We start from the raw sequence: 9522 nt of genomic DNA, 5'->3' as shown, positions 1-9522 counted from the left end.
TGAAATGTGTCGGGGAATGCCCCAAGGTGGAATAGGTTCATTATAAGGTAGTAATTACTCATTGTCGTCCATCGAAGCGCAGCCGTACGCCTACAAAGGAAAGCTATAGAGCTTTCTAAGGAACTTCGCAGTTAAAGAAAAAATCGTTCTAGTCCGGGGTTCGAACCCGGCACCACCGCTTCAAGGGAGCAGTCGCTGCACCAATTTATATAACTGGGACTGTAAGCTTATGGTAGGGCGAGAGCGAGTTGATCAATAACTCGAAGTGGGAGCAGTGTTGATGTAATGTGTCGGGGAATGCCCCAAGGTGGAATAGGTTTGTAATAAGGGAGTAATTACTCATTGTCGTCCATCGAAGCGCAGCCGTACGTCTACAAAGGAAAGCTATAGAGCTTTCTAAGGAACTTCGCAGTTAAAGAAAAAATCGTTCTAGTCCGGGGTTCGAACCCGGCACTACTGCTTCAAGGGAGCAGTCGCTGCACCAATTTATATAACTGGGACTGTAAGCTTATGGTAGGGCGAGAGCGAGTTGATCAATAACTCGAAGTGGGAGCAGTGTTGATGAAATGTGTCGGGGAATGCCCCAAGGTGGAATAGGTTTGTAATAAGGGAGTGATTCCTCATTGTCGTCCATCGAAGCGCAGCCGTACGTCTACAAAGGAAAGCTATAGAGCTTTCTAAGGAACTTCGGAGTTAATGAAAAATTCGTTCTAGTCCGGGGTTCGAACCCGGCACCACCGCTTCAACAGCGGAGTCGCTGTACCAATTGATCTAAGCGGGACGTTAAACTTATGGTAGGGCGAGAGCGAGTTGATCAATAACTCGAAGTGGGAGCAGTGTTGATGAAATGTGTCGGGGAATGCCCCAAGGTGGAATAGGTTTTTAATAAGGGAGTAATTACTCATTGTCGTCCATCGAAGCGCAGCCGTACGTCTACAAAGGAAAGCTATAGAGCTTTCTAAGGAACTTCGCAGTTAATGAAAAATTCGTTCTAGTCCGGGGTTCGAACCCGGCACCACCGCTTCAACAGCGGAGTCGCTGTACCAATTGATCTAAGCGGGACGTTAAACTTATGGTAGGGCGAGAGCGAGTTGATCAATAACTCGAAGTGGGAGCAGTGTTGATGAAATGTGTCGGGGAATGCCCCAAGGTGGAATAGGTTTGTAATAAGGGAGTGATTCCTCATTGTCGTCCATCGAAGCGCAGCCGTACGTCTACAAAGGAAAGCTATAGAGCTTTCTAAGGAACTTCGCAGTTAAAGAAAAAATCGTTCTAGTCCGGGGTTCGAACCCGGCACCACCGCTTCAACAGCGGAGTCGCTGTACCAATTGATCTAAGCGGGACGTTAAACTTATGGTAGGGCGAGAGCGAGTTGATCAATAACTCGAAGTGGGAGCAGTGTTGATGAAATGTGTCGGGGAATGCCCCAAGGTGGAATAGGTTTGTAATAAGGGAGTGATTCCTCATTGTCGTCCATCGAAGCGCAGCCGTACGTCTACAAAGGAAAGCTATAGAGCTTTCTAAGGAACTTCGCAGTTAAAGAAAAAATCGTTCTAGTCCGGGGTTCGAACCCGGCACCACCGCTTCAACAGCGGAGTCGCTGTACCAATTGATCTAAGCGGGACGTTAAACTTATGGTAGGGCGAGAGCGAGTTGATCAATAACTCGAAGTGGGAGCAGTGTTGATGAAATGTGTCGGGGAATGCCCCAAGGTGGAATAGGTTTGTAATAAGGGAGTGATTCCTCATTGTCGTCCATCGAAGCGCAGCCGTACGCCTACAAAGGAAAGCTATAGAGCTTTCTAAGGAACTTCGCAGTTAAAGAAAAAATCGTTCTAGTCCGGGGTTCGAACCCGGCACCACCGCTTCAACAGCGGAGTCGCTGTACCAATTGATCTAAGCGGGACGTTAAACTTATGGTAGGGCGAGAGCGAGTTGATCAATAACTCGAAGTGGGAGCAGTGTTGATGAAATGTGTCGGGGAATGCCCCAAGGTGGAATAGGTTTGTAATAAGGGAGTGATTCCTCATTGTCGTCCATCGAAGCGCAGCCGTACGTCTACAAAGGAAAGCTATAGAGCTTTCTAAGGAACTTCGCAGTTAATGAAAAATTCGTTCTAGTCCGGGGTTCGAACCCGGCACCACCGCTTCAACAGCGGAGTCGCTGTACCAATTGATCTAAGCGGGACGTTAAACTTATGGTAGGGCGAGAGCGAGTTGATCAATAACTCGAAGTGGGAGCAGTGTTGATGAAATGTGTCGGGGAATGCCCCAAGGTGGAATAGGTTTGTAATAAGGGAGTGATTCCTCATTGTCGTCCATCGAAGCGCAGCCGTACGTCTACAAAGGAAAGCTATAGAGCTTTCTAAGGAACTTCGCAGTTAATGAAAAATTCGTTCTAGTCCGGGGTTCGAACCCGGCACCACCGCTTCAACAGCGGAGTCGCTGTACCAATTGATCTAAGCGGGACGTTAAACTTATGGTAGGGCGAGAGCGAGTTGATAAATAACTCGAAGTGGGAGCAGTGTTGATGAAATGTGTCGGGGAATGCCCCAAGGTGGAATAGGTTTGTAATAAGGGAGTGATTCCTCATTGTCGTCCATCGAAGCGCAGCCGTACGTCTACAAAGGAAAGCTATAGAGCTTTCTAAGGAACTTCGCAGTTAAAGAAAAAATCGTTCTAGTCCGGGGTTCGAACCTGGCACCACCGCTTCAAGGGAGCAGTCGCTGCACCAATTTATATAACTGGGACTGTAAGCTTATGGTAGGGCGAGAGCGAGTTGATCAATAACTCGAAGTGGGAGCAGTGTTGATGAAATGTGTCGGGGAATGCCCCAAGGTGGAATAGGTTTGTAATAAGGGAGTGATTCCTCATTGTCGTCCATCGAAGCGCAGCCGTACGTCTACAAAGGAAAGCTATAGAGCTTTCTAAGGAACTTCGGAGTTACAGAAAAAATCGTTCTAGTCCGGGGTTCGAACTCGGCACCACCGCTTCAAGGGAGCAGTCGCTGCACCAATTTATATAACTGGGACTGTAAGCTTATGGTAGGGCGAGAGCGAGTTGATCAATAACTCGAAGTGGGAGCAGTGTTGATGAAATGTGTCGGGGAATGCCCCAAGGTGGAATAGGTTTGTAATAAGGGAGTAATTACTCATTGTCGTCCATCGAAGCACAGCCGTACGTCTACAAATGAAAGCTATAGAGCTTTCTAAGAAACTTCGCAGTTAATGAAAAATTCGTTCTAGTCCGGGGTTTGAACCTGGCACCACCGCTTCAACAGAGGAGTCGCTGTACCAATTGATCTAACCGGGACCGTAAGGTTATGGTAGGGATGAGAGCGAGTTGATCAATAACTCGAAGTAGGAGCAGTGTTGATGAAATGTGTCGGGGAATGCCCCAAGGTGGAATAGGTTTGTAATAAGAGAGTAATTACTCACTGTCGTCCATCGAAGCGCAGCCGTACGTCTACAAATGAAAGCTATAGAGCTTTCTAAGAAACTTCGCAGTTAATGAAAAATTCGTTCTAGTCCGGGGTTTGAACCTGGCACCACCGCTTCAACAGAGGAGTCGCTGTACCAATTGATCTAACCGGGACCGTAAGGTTATGGTAGGGCGAGAGCGAGTTGATCAATAACTCGAAGTAGGAGCAGTGTTGATGAAATGTGTCGGGGAATGCCCCAAGGTGGAATAGGTTTTTAATAAGGGAGTAATTACTCATTGTCGTCCCCCAAAGCGCAGCCGTACGTCTACAAAGGAAAGCTATAGAGCTTTCTAAGGAACTTCGCAGTTAATGAAAAATTCGTTCTAGTCCGGGGTTTGAACCTGGCACCACCGCTTCAACAGAGGAGTCGCTGTACCAATTGACCTAACCGGGACGGTAAGCTTATGGTAGGGCGAGAGAGAGTTGATCAATAACTCGAAGTGGGAGCAGTGTTGATGAAATGTGTCGGGGAATGCCCCAATGTGGAATAGGTTTGTAATAAGGGAGTAATTGCTCATTGTCGTCCATCGGAGCGCAGCCGTACGTCTACAAAGGAAAGCTATAGAGCTTTCTAAGGAACTTCGCAGTTAATGAAAAATTCGTTCTAGTCCGGGGTTCGAACCCGGCACCACCGCTTCAACAGCGGAGTCGCTGTACCAATTGATCTAACCGGGACGGTAAGCTTATGGTAGGGGGAGAGAGAGTTGATCAATAACTCGAAGTGGGAGCAGTGTTGATGAAATGTGTCGGGGAATGCCCCAATGTGGAATAGGTTTGTAATAAGGGAGTAATTGCTCATTGTCGTCCATCGGAGCGCAGCCGTACGTCTACAAAGGAAAGCTATAGAGCTTTCTAAGGAACTTCGCAGTTAATGAAAAATTCGTTCTAGTCCGGGGTTTGAACCTGGCACCACCGCTTCAACAGAGGAGTCGCTGTACCAATTGACCTAACCGGGACGGTAAGCTTATGGTAGGGCGAGAGAGAGTTGATCAATAACTCGAAGTGAGAGTAGTGTTGATGAAATTGTCGGGGGATGCCCCAAGTTGGAATAGGTTTGTAATAAGGGAGTAATTGCTCATTGTCGTCCATCGAAGCGCAGCCGTACGTCTACAAAGGAAAGCTATAGAGCTTTCTAAGGAACTTCGCAGTTAAAGAAAAAATCGTTCTAGTCCGGGGTTCGAACCCGGCACCACCGCTTCAACAGCGGAGTCGCTGTACCAATTGATCTAAGCGGGACGTTAAACTTATGGTAGGGCGAGAGCGAGTTGATCAATAACTCGAAGTAGGAGCAGTGTTGATGAAATGTGTCGGGGAATGCCCCAAGGTGGAATAGGTTTGTAATAAGGGAGTGATTCCTCATTGTCGTCCATCGAAGCGCAGCCGTACGTCTACAAAGGAAAGCTATAGAGCTTTCTAAGGAACTTCGCAGTTAAAGAAAAAATCGTTCTAGTCCGGGGTTCGAACCCGGCACCACCACTTCAACAGCGGAGTCGCTGTACCAATTGATCTAAGCGGGACGTTAAACTTATGGTAGGGCGAGAGCGAGTTGATCAATAACTCGAAGTGGGAGCAGTGTTGATGAAATGTGTCGGGGAATGCCCCAAGGTGGAATAGGTTTGTAATAAGGGAGTGATTCCTCATTGTCGTCCATCGAAGCGCAGCCGTACGTCTACAAAGGAAAGCTATAGAGCTTTCTAAGGAACTTCGCAGTTAATGAAAAATTCGTTCTAGTCCGGGGTTCGAACCCGGCACCACCGCTTCAACAGCGGAGTCGCTGTACCAATTGATCTAAGCGGGACGTTAAACTTATGGTAGGGCGAGAGCGAGTTGATCAATAACTCGAAGTGGGAGCAGTGTTGATGAAATGTGTCGGGGAATGCCCCAAGGTGGAATAGGTTTGTAATAAGGGAGTGATTCCTCATTGTCGTCCATCGAAGCGCAGCCGTACGTCTACAAAGGAAAGCTATAGAGCTTTCTAAGGAACTTCGCAGTTAAAGAAAAAATCGTTCTAGTCCGGGGTTCGAACCCGGCACCACCGCTTCAACAGCGGAGTCGCTGTACCAATTGATCTAAGCGGGACGTTAAACTTATGGTAGGGCGAGAGCGAGTTGATCAATAACTCGAAGTGGGAGCAGTGTTGATGAAATGTGTCGGGGAATGCCCCAAGGTGGAATAGGTTTGTAATAAGGGAGTGATTCCTCATTGTCGTCCATCGAAGCGCAGCCGTACGTCTACAAAGGAAAGCTATAGAGCTTTCTAAGGAACTTCGCAGTTAAAGAAAAAATCGTTCTAGTCCGGGGTTCGAACCCGGCACCACCGCTTCAACAGCGGAGTCGCTGTACCAATTGATCTAAGCGGGACGTTAAACTTATGGTAGGGCGAGAGCGAGTTGATCAATAACTCGAAGTGGGAGCAGTGTTGATGAAATGTGTCGGGGAATGCCCCAAGGTGGAATAGGTTTGTAATAAGGGAGTGATTCCTCATTGTCGTCCATCGAAGCGCAGCCGTACGTCTACAAAGGAAAGCTATAGAGCTTTCTAAGGAACTTCGCAGTTAATGAAAAATTCGTTCTAGTCCGGGGTTCGAACCCGGCACCACCGCTTCAACAGCGGAGTCGCTGTACCAATTGATCTAAGCGGGACGTTAAACTTATGGTAGGGCGAGAGCGAGTTGATCAATAACTCGAAGTGGGAGCAGTGTTGATGAAATGTGTCGGGGAATGCCCCAAGGTGGAATAGGTTTGTAATAAGGGAGTGATTCCTCATTGTCGTCCATCGAAGCGCAGCCGTACGTCTACAAAGGAAAGCTATAGAGCTTTCTAAGGAACTTCGCAGTTAATGAAAAATTCGTTCTAGTCCGGGGTTCGAACCCGGCACCACCGCTTCAACAGCGGAGTCGCTGTACCAATTGATCTAAGCGGGACGTTAAACTTATGGTAGGGCGAGAGCGAGTTGATAAATAACTCGAAGTGGGAGCAGTGTTGATGAAATGTGTCGGGGAATGCCCCAAGGTGGAATAGGTTTGTAATAAGGGAGTGATTCCTCATTGTCGTCCATCGAAGCGCAGCCGTACGTCTACAAAGGAAAGCTATAGAGCTTTCTAAGGAACTTCGCAGTTAAAGAAAAAATCGTTCTAGTCCGGGGTTCGAACCTGGCACCACCGCTTCAAGGGAGCAGTCGCTGCACCAATTTATATAACTGGGACTGTAAGCTTATGGTAGGGCGAGAGCGAGTTGATCAATAACTCGAAGTGGGAGCAGTGTTGATGAAATGTGTCGGGGAATGCCCCAAGGTGGAATAGGTTTGTAATAAGGGAGTGATTCCTCATTGTCGTCCATCGAAGCGCAGCCGTACGTCTACAAAGGAAAGCTATAGAGCTTTCTAAGGAACTTCGGAGTTACAGAAAAAATCGTTCTAGTCCGGGGTTCGAACCCGGCACCACCGCTTCAAGGGAGCAGTCGCTGCACCAATTTATATAACTGGGACTGTAAGCTTATGGTAGGGCGAGAGCGAGTTGATCAATAACTCGAAGTGGGAGCAGTGTTGATGAAATGTGTCGGGGAATGCCCCAAGGTGGAATAGGTTTGTAATAAGGGAGTAATTACTCATTGTCGTCCATCGAAGCGCAGCCGTACGTCTACAAATGAACGCTATAGAGCTTTCTAAGAAACTTTGCAGTTAATGAAAAATTCGTTCTAGTCCGGGGTTTGAACCTGGCACCACCGCTTCAACAGAGGAGTCGCTGTACCAATTGATCTAACCGGGACCGTAAGGTTATGGTAGGGATGAGAGCGAGTTGATCAATAACTCGAAGTAGGAGCAGTGTTGATGAAATGTGTCGGGGAATGCCCCAAGGTGGAATAGGTTTGTAATAAGAGAGTAATTACTCACTGTCGTCCATCGAAGCGCAGCCGTACGTCTACAAATGAAAGCTATAGAGCTTTCTAAGAAACTTCGCAGTTAATGAAAAATTCGTTCTAGTCCGGGGTTTGAACCTGGCACCACCGCTTCAACAGAGGAGTCGCTGTACCAATTGATCTAACCGGGACCGTAAGGTTATGGTAGGGCGAGAGCGAGTTGATCAATAACTCGAAGTAGGAGCAGTGTTGATGAAATGTGTCGGGGAATGCCCCAAGGTGGAATAGGTTTTTAATAAGGGAGTAATTACTCATTGTCGTCCCCCAAAGCGCAGCCGTACGTCTACAAAGGAAAGCTATAGAGCTTTCTAAGGAACTTCGCAGTTAATGAAAAATTCGTTCTAGTCCGGGGTTTGAACCTGGCACCACCGCTTCAACAGAGGAGTCGCTGTACCAATTGACCTAACCGGGACGGTAAGCTTATGGTAGGGCGAGAGAGAGTTGATCAATAACTCGAAGTGGGAGCAGTGTTGATGAAATGTGTCGGGGAATGCCCCAATGTGGAATAGGTTTGTAATAAGGGAGTAATTGCTCATTGTCGTCCATCGGAGCGCAGCCGTACGTCTACAAAGGAAAGCTATAGAGCTTTCTAAGGAACTTCGCAGTTAATGAAAAATTCGTTCTAGTCCGGGGTTCGAACCCGGCACCACCGCTTCAACAGCGGAGTCGCTGTACCAATTGATCTAACCGGGACGGTAAGCTTATGGTAGGGCGAGAGAGAGTTGATCAATAACTCGAAGTGGGAGCAGTGTTGACGAAATGTGTCGGGGAATGCCCCAATGTGGAATAGGTTTGTAATAAGGGAGTAATTGCTCATTGTCGTCCATCGGAGCGCAGCCGTACGTCTACAAAGGAAAGCTATAGAGCTTTCTAAGGAACTTCGCAGTTAATGAAAAATTCGTTTTAGTCCGGGGTTAGAACCTGGCACCACCGCTTCAACAGAGGAGTCGCTGTACCAATTGACCTAACCGGGACGGTAAGCTTATGGTAGGGCGAGAGAGAGTTGATCAATAACTCGAAGTGAGAGTAGTGTTGATGAAATTGTCGGGGGATGCCCCAAGTTGGAATAGATTTGTAATAAGGGAGTAATTGCTCATTGTCGTCCATCGGAGCGCAGCCGTACGTCTACAAAGGAAAGCTATAGAGCTTTCTAAGGAACTTCGCAGTTAATGAAAAATTCGTTCTAGTCCGGGGTTCGAACCCGGCACCACCGCTTCAACAGCGGAGTCGCTGTACCAATTGATCTAAGCGGGACGGTAAGCTTATGGTAGGGCGAGAGCGAATTGATCAATAACTCGAAGTGGGAGCAGTGTTGATGAAATGTGTCGGGGAATGCCCCAAGGTGGAATAGGTTCATTATAAGGTAGTAATTACTCATTGTCGTCCATCGAAGCGCAGCCGTACGCCTACAAAGGAAAGCTATAGAGCTTTCTAAGGAACTTCGCAGTTAAAGAAAAAATCGTTCTAGTCCGGGGTTCGAACCCGGCACCACCGCTTCAAGGGAGCAGTCGCTGCACCAATTTATATAACTGGGACTGTAAGCTTATGGTAGGGCGAGAGCGAGTTGATCAATAACTCGAAGTGGGAGCAGTGTTGATGAAATGTGTCGGGGAATGCCCCAAGGTGGAATAGGTTTGTAATAAGGGAGTAATTACTCATTGTCGTCCATCGAAGCGCAGCCGTACGTCTACAAAGGAAAGCTATAGAGCTTTCTAAGGAACTTCGCAGTTAAAGAAAAAATCTTTCTAGTCCGGGGTTCGAACCCGGCACTACTGCTTCAAGGGAGCAGTCGCTGCACCAATTTATATAACTGGGACTGTAAGCTTATGGTAGGGCGAGAGCGAGTTGATCAATAACTCGAAGTGAGAGCAGTGTTGATGAAATGTGTCGGGGAATGCCCCAAGGTGGAATAGGTTTGTAATAAGGGAGTGATTCCTCATTGTCGTCCATCGAAGCGCAGCCGTACGTCTACAAAGGAAAGCTATAGAGCTTTCTAAGGAACTTCGCAGTTAAAGAAAAAATCGTTCTAGTCCGGGGTTCGAACCCGGCACCACCGCTTCAACAGCGGAGTCGCTGTACCAATTGATCTAAGCGGGACGTTAAACTTATGGTAGGGCGAGAGCGAGT

Source organism: Amblyomma mixtum, chromosome 6 (genome assembly GCF_055824585.1).
Source record: "Amblyomma mixtum isolate Tamu chromosome 6, ASM5582458v1, whole genome shotgun sequence".
Lineage (NCBI taxonomy): Eukaryota > Metazoa > Arthropoda > Arachnida > Ixodida > Ixodidae > Amblyomma > Amblyomma mixtum.
This window is presented reverse-complemented; position numbering follows the sequence as displayed.